The sequence below is a fragment of the Pongo abelii genome, chromosome 13, assembly GCF_028885655.2.
Source record: "Pongo abelii isolate AG06213 chromosome 13, NHGRI_mPonAbe1-v2.0_pri, whole genome shotgun sequence".
Lineage (NCBI taxonomy): Eukaryota > Metazoa > Chordata > Mammalia > Primates > Hominidae > Pongo > Pongo abelii.
The window spans coordinates 85,167,229-85,185,362 of record NC_071998.2 but is presented as its reverse complement, the minus strand read 5'-3'; the positions used below and the strand labels follow the sequence as shown (position 1 = coordinate 85,185,362).

At 41.5% G+C, this 18,134-nt stretch overlaps 1 protein-coding gene across 4 annotated transcripts in view; it reads right to left on the bottom strand.

Annotated features, from left to right (window-relative positions):
* The window catches only part of ZNF169 (zinc finger protein 169), a 43,911-nt gene extending 30,233 nt beyond the window's left edge, over positions 1-13,678 (bottom strand). For 2 of the 4 annotated variants that reach the window (XM_063714290.1, XM_024252905.3), the window contains exon 1: positions 13,588-13,673. The gene's annotated coding sequence lies outside the window, so the exon portion shown is untranslated. Of the gene's footprint in view, positions 1-13,587 lie in introns of all 4 variants that reach the window. The other 2 variants (XM_054520264.2, XM_063714289.1) reach the window with 2 other exon arrangements.
* Positions 13,679-18,134: the final 4,456 nt, after the last annotated feature.

Sequence of the window (18,134 nt, the reverse complement as noted above, 5' to 3'; positions counted from 1 at the left end):
CCCAAAATAAGAAGAAAGGAAGTAATAAAGAGGAAAATATAATGAAATAGAAATGAAATTATAGAGAATTAAAAAGTCCAAGGGTGTTTGCAAAAAAATTGAAATTGCTAAACCCTAGACCTGAAACTATAAAACTCCTAAAAAAAAAAAAAAAAAAGGAAAAAGCTTCATGACATTGGTCTTGACAATGATTTCTGGAATATGACACTAAAAGAACAAGCAACAAATATAAAATAGACAAACGGGACTACATCAAACTTACCAACTTCTTTGCAGCAAAGAAAACAGCCAACAAAGTGATAAGGCAACTTACAGAATGAGAGAAAATATTTGCAAACCATGTATCAAATAAGGAGCTAAAATGTAGAATATATAAAGAACTTCTACAACTCAGTAACAAAAAACTCAATTAAAAATGAATAAAGGACTTGAATAGACATTTCTCTGAAGAAGATATAGAAATAGGCAAGAAGCATATGAAAAGATGTTCAACATCACAAATTACCAGGGAAATGCAAATGAAAACCAAAATGAGATATCACCTAACCCCAATTTGTATGGCCACTACAAAAAAACAAAACAAAACAAAAAAAAAACAGAACAAAACAGAAAATAAGTGTTAACAAGGATGTAAAAAAGTAGAACCTTAATGAACTGTTAGTGGGACTGTAAAATGGTGTAGCCACTATGGAAAACAGTATGAAGGTTCCTCAAAAAATTAAAAATAGAACTACCATATCATCCTGTAATCCAACTTCTGGATACATATCCAAAGGAACTGGAAGCAGATGTATCCATTCAATGTATGAACGGATAAAGAAAATGTAGTCTATCCACACAAATGGAATATTATTCAGACTTTAAAAGGAAGGAAATTCTGGCTCATGCTACAACATAGATGAACCTTGAGGACATTATACTAAATAAAATAAGCCAGTCACAAAAAGAAAAATATTGCATGATCCCACTAATATGAACACTAAAGTAATTAAACTGATAGAAACAGAAAGTAGAATGGTAGTTGCTAATAGATGGGGAAGAGGAAAAGAATGAGTTGCCATTCAATGGGTAAAAGATTTCAGTCATGCAAGATGAAAAAGTTCTAGAGCTCTGTTGTACATAGTTAACAATATTATACAGTATACTTAAAAAGTATTAAGAGGATAAATATATGTTACGTGGTTGTTTTGCCACAATAATTTAAAAAAAGAATAAGAAGATCAAAGCTCCTACAACCCCCTCCAAAAAAATTACTAAACCCCTAGGAAAAATTATTAAATTAAAATTTAAAAAGACAAATTTCCAAGATCAGGAATGAAAGAGGAAACATTGTTACAGATCCTACATACATTAAAAGGACAATAAGAGATTCTTATTAAAAATAAAAACGACAGGCCCCAAATTTGTGAAATGAACAAATTCCTTTAATCATAAGGTTTACCAAAACTAAAATGGTAATTTTGAATGGCCCTACATCTGTAAAGACATTAAAATCATGATTTTAAACTTTAACCAGAAGTAAAAGTTCAGGCTCACAGATAAATTCTGTCAAATACTTAAGTAGGAGAGAAGGCAATACTTCCCAATTCATTTTATGAGGCCAACATAATCCAGACACCAAAACCTGACAAAGCCATACACTTCCTGCAAAAGTCCTTTAAAAATAATAGAAGTCAAACCCAGCAATAAGTTATAAGGATGATACGGGAACACATGAGACCTATCCAAGAAATGCAACGTTAGTTTAACTTTTTTTTTTTTTTTGAGACAGAGTCTTGCTCTGTCGACAGGCTGGAGTGTAGTGGCGCAATCTCAGCTCACTGCAACTGCCACCTCCTGGGTTCAAGTAATTCTCCCACCTCACCTCCCAAGTAGCTGGGACTACAGGCGTGCACCACCACACCCAGCTAATTTTTGTATTTTTAGTAGAGACGGGGTTTCACCACGTTGGCCAGGGTGGTCTGGATCTTTTGACCTAGAGATCTGCCTGCCTCGGCCTCCCAAAGTGCTGGGATTACAGGCGTGAGCCACTGAGCCTGGCCAGTTTAACATTTGAAAAGCAATTTAATTACTTACATTAACAAAATGAAAGGTGCCCTGGACCACTCCTGTAGTCCCAGCACTTTGTGGGACAGTGGCAGGTGGATTGCTTGAACTCAGGAGTTCAAGACCAGCCTGGGCAACATGGTGAAACCCCATCTCTACAAAAAATACAAAAATTAGCTGTGCATGGTGGCACGTGCCTGTGGTCCCAGCTATGCAGGAGGCTGAGGTGAGAGGATTGCTTGAGCCCAGGAGGTTAAGGCTTCAGTGAGCCATGATCGTGCTACTGCATTCTGGCCTAGGCAAGAGTGAGATCCTGTCTCAAAAATAATAAAATAAAGGAGAAAAATCACCTTAGTAGTTGCAAATATATATATATATGAAAAAATTCAATGGCTATTCATGATAAAAACTCCTAACAAATTAGCAATAGAAGGAAACTTCCTCAATTTAATAAGCATCTACAAAAACATAGCACTAATACCATACTTAATAGCAAAATATTGAATGATTTCCCTGAGATCAAGAACATGCAAAGGATGTCTCATCTTACCATTTAATTCAACACTTAGGAAATATAAAGAATACAAAAAGTGAAGAAAAAGTAGAAAAGAAATAAAAAAAGAAAACCAGATAAAAGTAATAATTTAACTTTACATCAATCAGGGTAGGTAAAAGACAGAAAATACCAGTGTTGGCAAGAACGAGGCAACAGAATTCTCATACAACCCTGGTAGGATTGTGACAGGCTAAGTATCACTAACAACTGTTTCAGTACTGACTGTGTTGTTAAGTTAAATATAAAAAGCCAATGCCCTTATACAAAGGCTGGGATGTAACAAAAGCCCATCAAGAGTTTTGCCTAGGCCTTTCCTGGGCCTTAAAGCATGACAAAATAATGAAAGAATTCTTAACAGGATCCATTTAGGATTAAACAAATTTTATTGTGGGTCTGAAGAAACTCCCCAGGCCTCCACAAACAAGTTTATTGGGGGCCTGAAGGAACTCCTCAAACCTCCTGATTTAGCAGGAGACAAGATAAGAGTAATCACCCCAGCACCTGGACCCATTTAGAACAAGTAAATTTACTGAGGCTCCAGAGGAAGGTCTTCAGGACTGAGACCTTAGTTATAGATTAAAAGAAGTTAATCACTTACGTCTTTAGACAAATGCACACTTACATGTAGACATATAGCTTAGAAGGTATACAAGCTCTGGAAAACTTTGTAATTTTGAGTTGGTCTGGCAATAATTTCCAGGCCTTCTCCCTGTAACCGGTTACAGAAATAAAAACTTTCTTCCTCCCCAGTTTATCTGCACCTCATTATTGGGCCACAATAAATAGCAGCCCGACCCTCAGTTTGGTCCAGGAACAAATTTGGTGAGCTAGCCAGGAGATAAGGACAGTGCTGCTTTCAGTGGCTGGCAGCTTGCAATGAGACAGTCTTCAGGAGGATTCCAGTAGCTGCCGGGTGAGGTTTCCCCGGGGACCCTCCAGAGGGCTGTTTCATGCATGCGCAAACCTGCATGTCCCTTTCACTAGCAGGGAAGCATGGAGATCAGGAGTGGATGGGCTCCAAGGGTGAATTGCCCAGATGGTATGTCAGGAGCCTACTGTTTTCACGTCTGGGCTTGCTAAGCCGTTTGTCCGGTACCGCCAAGGGAAGCAAGAGGGCTCGCTGATACACCCCCTTTGCATTTTGGTTGAGATCTGGTTTTGAGTTGGTTTTGAGTCTGTTTTGCCTGAGTGCACTCCCCCTTGTGTTGTCCAAAATTTGTCTCCACTTGTTTGTGTATCTCTCTTATTCCTTTTGATACCATGTAAACTTGATAATGGGAGGTATTGGGTTCATTCCTGCTGAGAGGCCTCTGGGAAGGAAATTTTTTTTTTTTTAGGAGCTCAATGGTTGACAGTTGGCTTAAATAAAAGCTAACATCCAAGATGTGTATATGTATGTGTGCATGTGTGCATGTTTGTATTTAAAAGGCCTTCATGTTTTTGTTTCTTTCCTAAGACCTTGTCTTTTTGAGCAAAAGTTTTTTCTTCTCTGTTGACTGAATTCTGTTTTCTTCATTAATAGCTATTACAACAAAAGCTACTCTGGAGTTTTTAAGAAAATGTATAATTTAGACACTTAGAAATGTCTTTGGAAATTTTTTTTTTTTTTTTGAGACGGAGTCTCACTTTGTCACCCAGGCTGGAGTGCGGTGGCATGATCTCGGCTCATTGTAACCCCTGCCTCCCGGTTCAAGCAATTCTCCTGCCTCAGCCGCCTGAGTAGCTGGGATTACAGGCCCCACCACCACGCCCAGCTAATTTTTGTATTTTTAGTAGAGATGGGGTTTCACCATGTTGGTCAGGGTGGTCTCCAACTCCTGACCTCATGATTCACCTGCCTCAGCCTCCCAAAGTGCTGGGATTACAGGCGTGAGACACTGCGCCAGGCCAACATTAATAGCACACTAATGTAAAGATGAAATTGGGCTTATTTGGTATAAAAATTATACAGAAAGCATTGTTAAATATGAAATCATGTTTGGCTTTCTTTGGGCTATATTTGTATAAATACGTTATTGGTATGTGTTCCAAAGTTATGGGAAACTCCTATAATTCTATCTTAGTGTACTTTATCAGTAATAATTATAATTGTTATGTTAAATTATTTTGTACCACAGAGTTAACAGATTTCCTTGTCAATTGTGTCTTTAACTATGGCTACCCTAAAACTTTTTGTCATCCATAAACAATCGTCTTGTTTCAGTCCTCTTTAGAAGGCAGTTTTATAGGCTGGGCATGGTGGCTCACGCCTGTAATCCCAGCACTTTGGCAGGCTGAGGTGGGCGGATCACCTGAGGTCGGGAGTTCAAGACCAGCCTGACCAACATGGAGAAACACCATATCTACTAAAAATACAAAAAAAATTAGCTGGGTATGGTGGCACATGCCTGTAACCCCAGCTACTCAGGATGCTGAGGCAGGAGAATCGCTTGAACCCAGGAAGGGGAGGTTGTGGTGAGCCGAGATCACACCATTGCACTCCATCCTGGGCAACAAGAGCAAAACTCTGTCTCAAAAAAAAAAAAAAAAAAAAAAAGAAGGCAGTTTTATAATCAGCTGTAAAGCTCTAACAGGTGCTCTTGAATGCAGGTTTCTGATAACTTTAGAGATTGTGACATCAGAATAGAGGAAAAACGTTCAGGACTCGTGAAGAGCTAAAATGTTCATTAATATCAAGCACAACAGGAATTAACTGCATGAACTGAACTAATAGGAGACTGGAGTGACCTTTTTGACATTTTGCTTAAAATATTGCTAATCCTTTGTTTTGCTTTTCAGTGTCAAGGAAACCTTTCTTTTGAGCTAGTAACAGCTTTTAACAAGTAAGTGTATGCCCATGAACAAAATTTGGAGCATATTTGTTCCTCTCTACCTGGTTCCTCTAGAATTTGGAAACTATCTGTGAGTATTCTTAATTTATGGCAATACAGTTATTTGCATAAGTGCAATAAGAATCTGTTTTCTTTTGTAACAGGACACAATTGGAAAAACTGGTTGTTTTACCAAGGCTTTAAGTGGAAAGGTGTGGTCTCCTTTAAGGAATCAAAGTTCACTTATGAAGCCAAGAAAGCCTTTAGAAACTGGCCTCATATTTTGTGTACACAGTCCCTGTACAGGGTTTCTGATCTGTGGTAAGAAAAGAATGTCACTTTCTGACAGTCCATGAACCCCAGGTTACCTTAGAACCTCAAGAGGAGAGGAATTCACCCAACTGATAGGTACTTGATGATACAAATCCATGGCTGGGCTTGGCGTTAAAAAATCTTATCTCAGATTCCTTCTATGAAACAAAGTTCCATCAAAGCCAATTTAAAAAGCCTACATGTTAGCCGGGCGTGGTGGCGCTCGCCTGTAGTCCCAGCTACTCGGAAGGCTGAGGCAGGAGAATGGCGTGAACCTGGGAGGCGGAGGTTGCAGTGAGCCGAGATTGTGCCACTGCACTCCAGCCTGGCGATAGAGCCAGACTCCGTCTCAAAAAAAAAAAAAAAAAAAAGGCCTACACGAAAAATAATTATTCTTTCTGCACTGTATACAAATAATTAGGCCAAGTACAATGAAGCAAACCAGTTCTACCATGATTTATCTTTTAATAAAAATGGGAAACTGGAAAGAGAAAAATTATGTTTCAAAAACTACAGTACACCTGTTGTTAAATTCTAGTTTCACCTGATGTTTTTCAGTTTTTATTATTTTCTACAATTTGGATTAAATTCTAATTTTTCTGTCTACAAGTCTCCAAAATAATGTTTTCAATTTTTTCCTCCTTCTTTTCCTTTTTCCCTATTTTTCCTAATTTGAAACCACTGAAACCTAAGCTGTGCCTTCTTGAAGCCCTGTGAACTGCAGACTAGACATCTTAAACTTCAGAAGAAAACAGTGGCAACCTATTTATATGTGTTGCTGTTGCACACTACTATGTTTCAGCAGGTGCTGCCTTTACGCCCCCAAAACAGAGAGTGCTACTCGGAACAAATTGAACTCTTTCACTCCAGTGCTGCGTTTGGTGCTCCGCAACAACGACCCCATCTCAGCAGGAAGTAACCAGAAAGATTGTAACACCCCATCTCCCTACAATTCTTGTCATAAATAAATATACAAGTATGATAGAAATCATGTGCAAATTGACAGTGGGGATTGTGGCAGGTCAGGTCTCACTAAGAACTGTTTCAGTACTGACTGAGTGGTTAAGTTAAATATTAAAAGTCAGTGCCCTTATACAAAGGCTAGGATGTAACGAAAGCCCATCAACAATTTTGCCTAGGCCTTTCCTGGGCCTTAAAGCACGACGAAATAACTAAGAATTTTTTTTTTTTTTTTTTTTTTTTTTTTGAGACAGAGTCTTTCTCTGTCGCCCAGGCTGGAGTGCAGTGGTGTGATCTTGTCTCACTGCAACCTCTGCCCCCCAGGTTCAGGCAATTCTACTGCCTCAGCCTCCTGAGTAGCTGAGATTACAGGCACGTGCCACCATGCCCAGCCAATTTTTTGTAAATAACTAAGGAATTCTTAACAGGACCCATTTAGGATTAAACAAGTTTTATTGTGGGTCTGAAGAAACTCCCTAGGCCTCCACAAACAAGTTTATTGAGGATCTGAGGGAACTCCCCAAGCCTCCATGATTTAGCAGGAGGTAAGATAACGGTAATCACCCCAGCACCTGGACCCACTTAGATTAAGTAAATTTACTGAGGCTCCAGAGGAAGGTCTTCAGGACTCAGACCTTAGTTATAGATTAAAAGAAGTTAATCACTTATGTCTTTAGATGAAGGCACACTTATACATAGAGATATAGCTTCGTATATAAGCTCTGGAAAACTTTGTAATTTTTTTTTTTTTTTTGAGACAGTCTCGCTCTGTCCCCCAGGATGGAGTGCAATGGGGCGATCTTGGCTCACTGCAACCTCTACCTCCCGGGATCAAGTGAGTCTCCTGCCTCAGCCTCCCAAGTAGGTAGGATTAGAGATGCCTGCCACAAAGCCTGGTTAATTTTTGTATTTTTAGTAGAGATAGGGTTTCACCATTTTGGCCAGGCTGGTCTCGAACTCCTGACCTCAAGTGATCCGCCTGCCTCAGCCTCCCAAAGTGCTGGGATTACAGATATGAGCCATTGCGCCGGCAAAACTTTGTAATTTTGAGTTCTGTGCTGATTCCCAGGCCTTCTCCCTGTAACCGGTTACAGATATAAAAACTCTCTTCCTCCCCAGTTCAACTGCATCTCGTTATTGGGCCACGAAAAATAGCAGCCTGACCCTCAGTTTGGTCCGGGAACAGGATTGTAAAATGGTACAACTATTTTTGAAGACTGTATGGCAGGTTTTTTTTAATGTTAAACATACCTATGATCTAGCAATTCCCAAAGTACCCAAGAGATATTTTAAAAAAAAACAAAAAAAACAGGGTACAGAAAGAGTTATACATCAGCCTAGTAAATGAACCTTGGAAAAAAAAGAATTGTACAAGAATGATCGCAGTAGCTTAATTACTATACCTAACAATCAAAAACAACAGAAAAAGGAGAATGGATAAACAAAAGGTAGTAGATTCATACAACAGAATACAATAAAAAGGAATAGGAATAAACTACTGATCAAGTAACAAGAAGGCAGAAACAGAATATGTACTATATGATTTCATTTACATGGAATTCTAGGAAAGGCAAAACTTTAGTGATAGGGAGCAAATCAGTTATACAACAATATACATTACTAAAAACTCATCAAATTGTACACTTAAGAGTTGCGATTTTGTAATAAATCTGATTTTTAAAAAGCCTTCAAAGACATTTTCAAGTAAAAGAAAACCAGTAAAATTTATCGTCAGCAGACCTGCCCTGTAAGAGTTTTTGCAAACTGAAGAAAAATGATGCCAAATGGAAACTTGGATTTTCTGTGGTGACTGAAGATCACCAGAAACGATAAATAACGTTCACACCCAAAAAAGACTACTTCTTTTTTCTCCTAATTTCTTTAAAATATATGACTGAAGCCAGGCGCAGTGGCTCACATCTGTAATCTCAGCACTTTGGGGGGCCAAGGTGGACGGATCACTTGAGGTCAGGAGTTCAAGACCAACCTGGTCAACATGGTGAAACCCCATCTCTGCTAAAAATACAAAAATTAGCTGGGCATGGTAGCGTATGCCTGTAATCCCAGCGACTCGGAAGCTGAGGCAGGAGAATCGCTTGAACCTGGGAGGCAGAAGTTGCAGTGAGCCAAAATTGTGCCACTGCACTCCAGACTGGGCAACAGAGCAAGACTCCACCTCAAAAAGATAAAATAAAAGACTGTTTATAGCAAATACATTATATTTGCATTGTGATTGACAGCATATGAAGATTCAATACATATGAGAATTACAGCCTGAAGAATGAAAGAGTAGGTAGGTACAAGTACCTATACAATTACAAGATCCCTCATTTTACATGAAGTTGTACAAGATTACATAGACTGTGAAGAGTTACAAATATATACTGTCATCTCTAAAGCAGGCACTAAAAATATAAAGTAAAAATGCAAAGCAGTATAGCTAAGTGGCAATTAAGTTATATTGAATTAAGTTAAATTAGAATGCTAAAAAAAAAAATTCAATTGGCTCAAAGAAGGCAGAAATAGGAACAGAGGAAGAAAAAAAACAGGAGGCAAATAAGAAAACAAACAGTAAAAGAGACCTAAATCTAACTGTATCAGTAATTACATGAAATAAACATTCCAATTAAAAGGCACAGACTGGCTGGGCATGGTGGCTTATGCCTGTAATCCCAGCACTTTGGGAGGCTGAGACAGGAGGATTGCTTAAGCCCACGAGTTGGAGAATAGCCTGGGTAACATAGCAAAACGTTGTCTCTAAAAATAAATAAACAAGGCACAGATTACCAGAATGGATTAAAAAAAAAAAAAGCGAGACCTAACCACATGTTGTCTACAATATAAACACTTTAAATATAAAGACATGGGTCAGTTGAAAGAAAATGAATGAGAAAAGAGATAACATGCAAAGAGTAAACATAACAAGACTGGAATGGCTATATTACTATCAGATAAACTATATTTCAAGAGAAAGTGTTACCAGAGATACAAAGGGATGTTTCATGATAATAAAACAGTCAATTCATCAGGAAGTTATAACAAAGATAAATATGTATGCACCTTATAATAACAATGCTTCAAAATACGTGAAGCAAAAATTGACAGAATTCGATGGAGAAATTGGCAATTCCATAATCCTAGTTCGAATTAACACCTTGCCACAACAGTTGATAAAATAACTAGAAAACAAAATCCATAAGGAAATACAAGATTTGAACATAATAACTAACTTGACCAAACTGATATTAGTTCATCACTGCACAACAGAATGCACATGCTTTTAAAGGGCCCATGGTACATTCCCCAACTCACACTACATGCTGGGTTGTGAAATAACTCCCAATAAATTTGCAAAGACTGACATTCTACATCATTTGTTCTTTGACCTGAATGGAGTTAAATAAGAAGTCAGTAAGAATATCTAGAAACCCCCCAAATATTTGAAAATTAAATAGATGATGCACAGAAAGGCACTGCATTCATCAAGTGCATACAATTTTTTTGATGACTTTCACTGTAAAAGGGAGCGGAGAGATAGGGTAATGAGTGTAGTTAGAAATCATGACCCTTCTTAGCCAAGCGAGGTGGCTCACACCTGTATTCCCAGCACTTTGGGAGGCCGAGGCAGGCGGATCACGAGGTCAGGAGATCGAGACCATCCTGGCCAACATGGTAAAACCCCGTCTCTACTAAAAATACAAAAAAATTTAGTGGGGCATGGTGGCGCGCGCCTGTAGCCCAGCTACTCAGGAGGTTGAGGCAGGAGAATCGCTTGAACCCGGGAGGCAGAGGTTGCAGTGAGCCGAGATCGCGCCACTGCACTCCAGCCTGGGCGACAGAGTGAAACTCTGTCTCAAAAAAAAAAAAAAAGAAAGAAAAAAAGAAATCATGACCCTTCTCTTGTCAGAACCCGGCAGTAGATCCCGCTGACCTCATATAAGATCCACACACAATCTTGGCACCCTAGGCTTTCCCCAGTAATAGCCTAACCCCTTTTTCCCATCTGAGTTTCTATCCTCCATGAACTTCCTTTTCTAGGCAAAAAGGACAACTCCTCATACCCTCAAAGTCAGTCAGTTGCACAGTCCAGGTGGGAGCCAAGCACTGTGTCAGTGACCCATAAGGAGCCAGACAAGGTGCCTGTCCCCTCAAAGAACTATCTCAAAACCAGTGGGACAGTCAGACAGTTGAGATGTACCATGCCAGCCGTGGAGTCCTCATGTAATAAAGTGCTCTGCAACTAAAAAGCACAATGGAAGTAATTCTGCCAGAGAAAACTCAGGAAAGCTTTGTAGTGGACAAATATCTGTAGTGAGGCATCTTTTGAGACAAATAGGGAAACAACACAGCCTGAATAAGTGATACTAAATAAATTCTGTTAATTTTGTTGGGTATGATCATTAATGCTGAAGTTGTTTTTCTTTAAATTCCTTATTTATGAGAGATGCATACTGAAGTATTAGGTTGGTGCAAAAGTAATTGTGGTTTTTGCCATTTACAGATGAAATGATATGACATTTGAATTTTGTTTTAAAGAACTACATCAGAGAAGTGTCATACACAAGTTTTACTTCATTCTACATTCACAGCAGCTCCACGAGGTTAAGTACCTTGCTCAAAGTGACAGTGACAAAGGGGAGACCTGGATTTGAACTCACTCTATGAAGGGTCACTCAAGACACCAAATCCTGGTATAGGCCCCTAGTGAAAGAGACAATTCCCAAAGAGATCCACACGTGGGGTTGCAGATTTGGGGGAAAGAAGACAGGTGAGTCATTTATAAGTGGTGAATCTGAGTGATGAATCCATGGAACTTCATAACTACTTCTGGATATCTTTGCAATGTTTTCATACTGAAAAGTTAGAAATAAGAGTAGGTCTTGGCCGGGCGCGGTGGCTCACGCTTGTAATCCCAGCACTTTGGGAGGCCGAAGCGGGTGGATCAGGAGGTCAGGAGTTCAAGACCAGCCTGACAAACATGGTGAAACCCCGTCTCGAGCGGGGTGCGGTGGCTCACGCCTGTAATCCCAGCACTTTGGGAGGCCGAGGCGGGCGGATCACGAGGTCGGGAGATCGAGACTATCCTAGCCAACATGGTAAAAACACAAAAATTAGCCAGGTGTGGTAGCGCGTGCCTGTAGTCCCAGCTACTCGGGAGGCTGAGGCAGGAGAATCCCTTGAACCCGGGAGGCGGAGTTTGCAGTGAGCCGAGATTGCGCCACGCCACTGCACTCCAGCCTGGCGACAGAGCAAGACTCCCTCTCAAAACAAACAAACAAACAAAAAAGAAACCCCGTCTCTACTAAAAATACAAAAAAAAATTAGCCGGGCGTGGTGGCGGGCGCCTGTAGTACCAGCTACTCAGGAGCCTGAGGCAGAGAACTGCTTGAACCCGGGAGGCGGTGGTTGCAGCGAGCTGAGATCGCTCCACTGCACTCCAGCCTGGGCGACAGAGTGAGACTTCATCTCAAAAAAAAAAAAAAAATGTAGGTTTCGATGCCTTCCACCCGACTTCTTCCCCCACCTCCAGGAATTCAAGGAGTCACCCAACAGCCCCCTGGGGATTGAGAAAAATGTTCCTTGGCCCTATGGGCACCATTCTGCTTGTTGCAACCCATGCTCCCGGAAGGGTCCCCAAGTCCGAGGGAGCCAGACAATCTGGATAAAAGCACGCCCCCATGCAACCCACAATCCAGGGATGTCTAACTCCAGGCAAGCCTTTCTCAACTCACTAACTTGGGTCCCCAGACCCCAAGGCCCAAGTCGCACGGCCCTAGCCGTTCCCCCCACTATCAAGACCAAGTCTGGATATCTACCCACAAACAATCCTCCCCCACAAACCCGGGTCCTAGTGGCCAAGCTGCACCATCACCACCACAGTGCACCAGCCAGCCACAAGAGCCCTAATAAACAACCGGACTGAGGATGGGCATGGTGGCTCACGCCTGTAATCCCAGCACTTTGGGAGGCCGAGGCGGGGGGATCACTTGAGGTCAGGAGTTTGAGACCAGCCTTGCCAACATGGTGAAACCCCGTCTCTACTAAAATACAAAAAATTAGCCGGGCGTGGTGGCGTGCGCCTGTAGTCCCAGCTACTCGGGAGCCTGAGGCAGGGGAATCGCGCCACTGCACTCCAGCCTGTGGGACAAGAGCGAAACTCTGTCTCAAAAAAAACAAAACAAAACAAAAAACCAAAAATTAGCCGGGCGTGATGGCGGGTGCCTGTAATCCCAGCTGCTGGGGAGGCTGACGCAGGAGGATGGCTTGAACCTGGCGGGTGCGGTGGGGCGCGGAGATTGCAGTGAACCGAGATTGCGCCACTGCACTCCAGCCTGGGCGACAGAGGCAGACTCTGTTTCAAAAATAAATAAATAAATAAAATTTAATAAATAAATAAATAAACAACCCGACTGATGCCCAAGCCGCGTGCCTCCCACTAATGGGGAAGTTTGCTCCAACCGAGGATATCATGTCCTCCAAAGGCACATTTGCTGGCCCAGAGACCTCCGAGGCGCGATGGTGGGGAGGGAATGGCAGGATATTAGTGGCAAGATGCTGTCTGGGTACCCCAGGCAGAGCCCACTCAACGGCCCCCGAAGTACCGGGGACGCACCTGCGGAGTAGCTCAGGAAGTCGGTCCCAGGCCTGCAATGGCCCCTCCAGGTCAACATACTGGGCCCAAAGTCCCGCCAGAAGCACGCGACAACGCCAACGCCCCCTCCCCACCAGAGGACCTCCGCCAAGACCTCTTTCCGGGATGGACCACGCACGCCCAGACCCCACAGCCGAAACTCAAACACCAAGGAACATGTGGCCACGACATGGACTGCCCATGCCAGCTTTCCCGACCTTCCTTCCAGTGGAAGGGCCGCGGAAGCGGGGACCACCTCCGGGATAGCTCACCAGAACTGTGAAAGGACACTCACGAAGCACCAGGCGACGATGGCGGGACGCGGAAGTACGCGAGCCGGTCTGCCCCTGGGCACGGAACTACACTACCCAGACTGCCCCGGGGCGCGCAACTACCCTACCGTGGATGCCCTGGAGCGAGGGACTACAACATCCAGAATGCTGCGAGGGGCGGGACCGCAGCATCCAGGAGAAATTGTGAAAAATCAGAAAGTAAAATCTAACTTTCGGGTCCATGAGAAGGGTGGTCAGGTGAGCAGTAAGTCTTTCTTTTTTAACTTTTTATACGGTCCTTCTAATTTTAATTTTTTTTAAAAAAAGATGTTACATGTCCTCCATCCTGCAAATTCACACCTGTGATTGTACACCCCTGTACTTTATCTACTTACTTATTTTTTGAGAAGGGGTCTTGCTCTGTCGGCCAGGCTGCAGTACAATGGTGTGATCATAGCTCACTGCAGCCTCAAACTCCTGGCCAAGCAATCCTCTCACCTCAACTTTCTGAGTAGCTGGGAATACAGGTGCATAGCACCACACCGGGCTAATTTTTTGTTTTGTTTTTTAGAATCTGGGTCTCGCGGCCAGGCTCGGTGGCTCACGCCTGTAATCCCAGCACTTTGGGAGGCCGAGGCGGGTGGATCACCAGAGGTCAGGAGTTCGAGAGCAGCCTGGCCAATGTGGTAAAATCCCGTCTCTACTAAAAATACAAAAATTAGTTGGGCATCCTGATGGGCGCCTGTAGTCCCGGCTACTCAGGAGGGTGAGGCAGGAGAATCGCTTTGAACTCGGGAGGTGGAGGTTGCAGTGAGCCAAGATCGCACCACTGTACTCCAGCCTGGGCAACAGAGTGAGATTTCTTCTCAAGGGGGAAAAAAAAAAAAAAGAATCTGGGTCTCGCTATGTTGACCAGGCTGGTCTGGAACTCCTGGCCTCAAGCAATTTTCCCACTTCAGGCTCCCAAAGTGCTGGGATTACAGGCGTGAGCCATCCTTGTGGCCCAGACTGCCTTTCGAGTTTATTTAGGGCCCTCTAGCCAGAGGTGGTGAGATTTGCAGGAACTCAAATTCCAACTGCTGGGATAGGTGATTCTCCTCTGGCTAAGGCTGGTGTAAATACTCCCTCCATGGGTGAGCATCAGCTGGGTTTGATCCACTTTTGCTTTCTGGTGTAACAGGGCGGCACTGAGTTCAATGCAATGTCTCATCATTGCTGTGCTTGCCCTCTCCCAAGAACATAGATTTTCTCTCCACACCACAGAGCCACTGCTGGGGGATGGGTCGGGGCATTGGTGATTCAAGACTGTCTTTCCTACCTCTTCAGTGCCTCTTTCAGTGATATGAAGTTAAAACCAGGTACTGTGAGTGCTTACCTGATTTTTGGTTCTTGTGAAGGTGCTTTTGTGTGTAAATAGTTGTTAACTTGTTTTTCTTACAAGGGGGAATGATCAGTGGAGCCTCCCATTCCACCATCTTGCTCCACCTCCCACCCCCATGTTTTAAATGACAGTGTGTATGAATGTACTTCTAAAAATGCCAAAAATACTGGGGTTTTTTTTCCTGTTATAAAGAAGAAGATTCTGAAGTTTTTTTTTTAATTCCAATTGATTACAAGAAGAAAGATAAGGAAAAACTAAACTTGAGGACATTTAACACTGTAGCAATTAAAGTTATCTTACTAATACAAAGATTGTTTATTAGATGTAACAGAATAATACGCTCAGAAACATACCAAAGTCTTTGCAAAATGAGATATACTCTTTTTCTAAGAATTTGATAAAAAGTGGTATTTTTAAGTTACTTCCTATTTGCTTCTTCTCAAAATGAAGTAACAGGAACCAGATTTAGCCCTTCACCTTAATCAACATTTAAAAGGACAAAATATATGAAACATTTGAAGACATTTGACATCAGACAATGAAGAGCAGTGATCTCCGAGATGTGGGAAATCATGGAGGTGAGTCCTTGAACTTCCCGCAGATGGAGAGAATTTCCAAGTCATAGCACAAAGAAGGGAAACTCAAGTGAAGTATGGAGTACAAGTTGAGGATATGGAACTGGGAATCTGAGGAGGCCTATGCATCTAGAGTTCACAGGGCAGAGTACAGAAAGGGAGAGAGAACACCAGAGATGTGCAGAGAGTCCTCTTCCTCAGGTATTAGTTAAGTGCTGACCAGCATGTACATGTGAGGAAACTCCTCAAAATTAGGGGTAAAAAACACTAGAAAGGGGTAGAGGGCAATACTGTGAGCTCAAAAAGAACAGGAATAATGTCTGTTCCCATAAGACAGAGTGGAAATGCTAATTCACATGGCATCAAGTCATGTACTCAAAAGGGTTTTGCCTCAATAGTGGGGCAAAAATTAACCTAAATGCTTCTCTCGTCTCACCTAACAGAGCTTAAATCCAAGCCTAGAAAGGACTGAATTGTTCCCAAGTAACTTAACTGCATCCCAGATAAAAAGCTCAAGAATATTTAAAAGAATACAAAACTATCCAGCATCCAATAAGGCAAAATTGGGGACTTTTTTTTTCTAGTCTTAGACCTGCTTCCATCCTAAGACCCTGGATTTTAGAATTCCATTAAAAAAATGCTAGCATGCAAAGAATATATTCCCCAAAATGAAGAGAAAAGTCAACCAATAGGAATTACACAGACGATATAATTAAAAGGTAAGGACACAAGCTGGGCACAGTGGCATGTGTCTGTAGTTGCAGCTACTTAGGAGGCTGCTTAAAACGAATGGGGCGATTGCTTAAACCTAGGGGTTCCAGACCATCCTGGGCAAGACCGTAGCAAGACCCTGTCTAAAAAAAAAACCAAGATAAGAGCACTAAAACATTTATTATAACTACAACTTCAAGAAGCTACAGGAAACACTTCGAGAAGGGTTTTTCTATACATCATGCCATACTGGATGGTATGATGATTAATTTTACATGTCAACTTGGCTACGCTATAATGACCAATTATTTGGTAGTAGTCTAGATACTACCATGTAGATATCTTACAGGTGTAATTAACATTTTCAGTCAGTTGACTTTAATGGAGATTACATTCCACAATGTGGGAGGGTTTCATCTAATCAGTTGAAGGCCTTAACGGCAAAATCTGAGGTTTCCAGAGAAGGAATTCTGCCTTAAGGATCTAACAAATTCTCCCTGATGTTTTAGCCTGCTATCCTGCCCTGTGAATTTTAGACTCAAGATTGCAATATCAACTCTTACCTGAATTTTCAGCCTGCCTGCCCTACAGATTTCAGACTTGCCAGCCCCTGCAATTGCATGAGCCAATCCCTTAAATAAATCAGTTTCTCTCTCCTATTTGATAAACACTTGATAAACAGATCAATAGATGGAATATATATATATACACACACACACATATATATAGATATATATATCCTATTAGTTTTTTCCTATCCTATTACCTTTTTCTTTATATATCCTATATATACATATATCCTACTCACTCTCTCTTTTTCATATATATATATATCCTATTAGTTCTATTTCTCTGGAGGACTTTGACTGACACAGTTGGTATTGCAGCAGACTGGACATTTCAGGGGAAAAAGAAGTTAGCCTGAAGACATGGAAGGGGAAACTATTCAAAGTAAAACAGGGATAAAAATACTCAAATGAAAATTATGTGATGAAAATTATAAGCCAACAGATTAAAGCATCTCAGTGAAGCCCATGCAAAGGAAACATGAAAATAACAACAGCAAGGTACAACTGCTTAAAAGCAGCTATAAAGAAACTTGTTTTAAAAAGCCAGAAAGAGGAGATATATTATGTACAAATGAACAAAGATAACAGCAGATTTCATTCAATAAAAAATGCGGCCGGGCACGGTGGCTCACGCCTGTAATCCCAGCACTTTGGGAGGCCGAGGCGGGTGGATCATAAGGTCAGGAGTACAAGACCAGCCTGACCAACATGCTGAAACACTGCCTCTACTAAAAATACAAAAATTAGCCAGGAGTGGTGGTGCGTACCTGTAATCCCAAGATACTCAGGAGGCTGAGGCAGGAGAATCATTTGAACCCAGGAGGCAGAGGTTGCTGTGAGCCAAAATCGCACCATTGCACTCCAGCCTGGGTGACAGAGCGAGACTCCATCTCAAAAAAAAGAAAAAAAAGCAAGGTAAAAGGAGCAACATCTTTAAAGCACTGAAAAAAAAAGCCAATGTATCACCTTAGAATTTTTTACCCAGTGAAAAAACAGGATGTCCTTCAATCAAAAGGAAAAGGATACTAGATGGAAATAGGGATCTACACAGAGAAATGAAAAACACTAGAAAGCATATGTAAAAGCTGTGTTTCTATTTAAATAGCTTTAATACATAATAAACTGTTTAAAGTAATAAGAAGGTATTGTGATGTTTATGATATACATAGAAGTGAAATGCGTAACTATGATAACACAAAGGCCAGGGCTGAAATAGAAGCACATTGTTGTAAGGTTCTACTTTGTGTAAATAGTATAATACTACTGAAGGTAAATTGTGGTAAATTAAAGATGTGTAATATAAATTCAAAG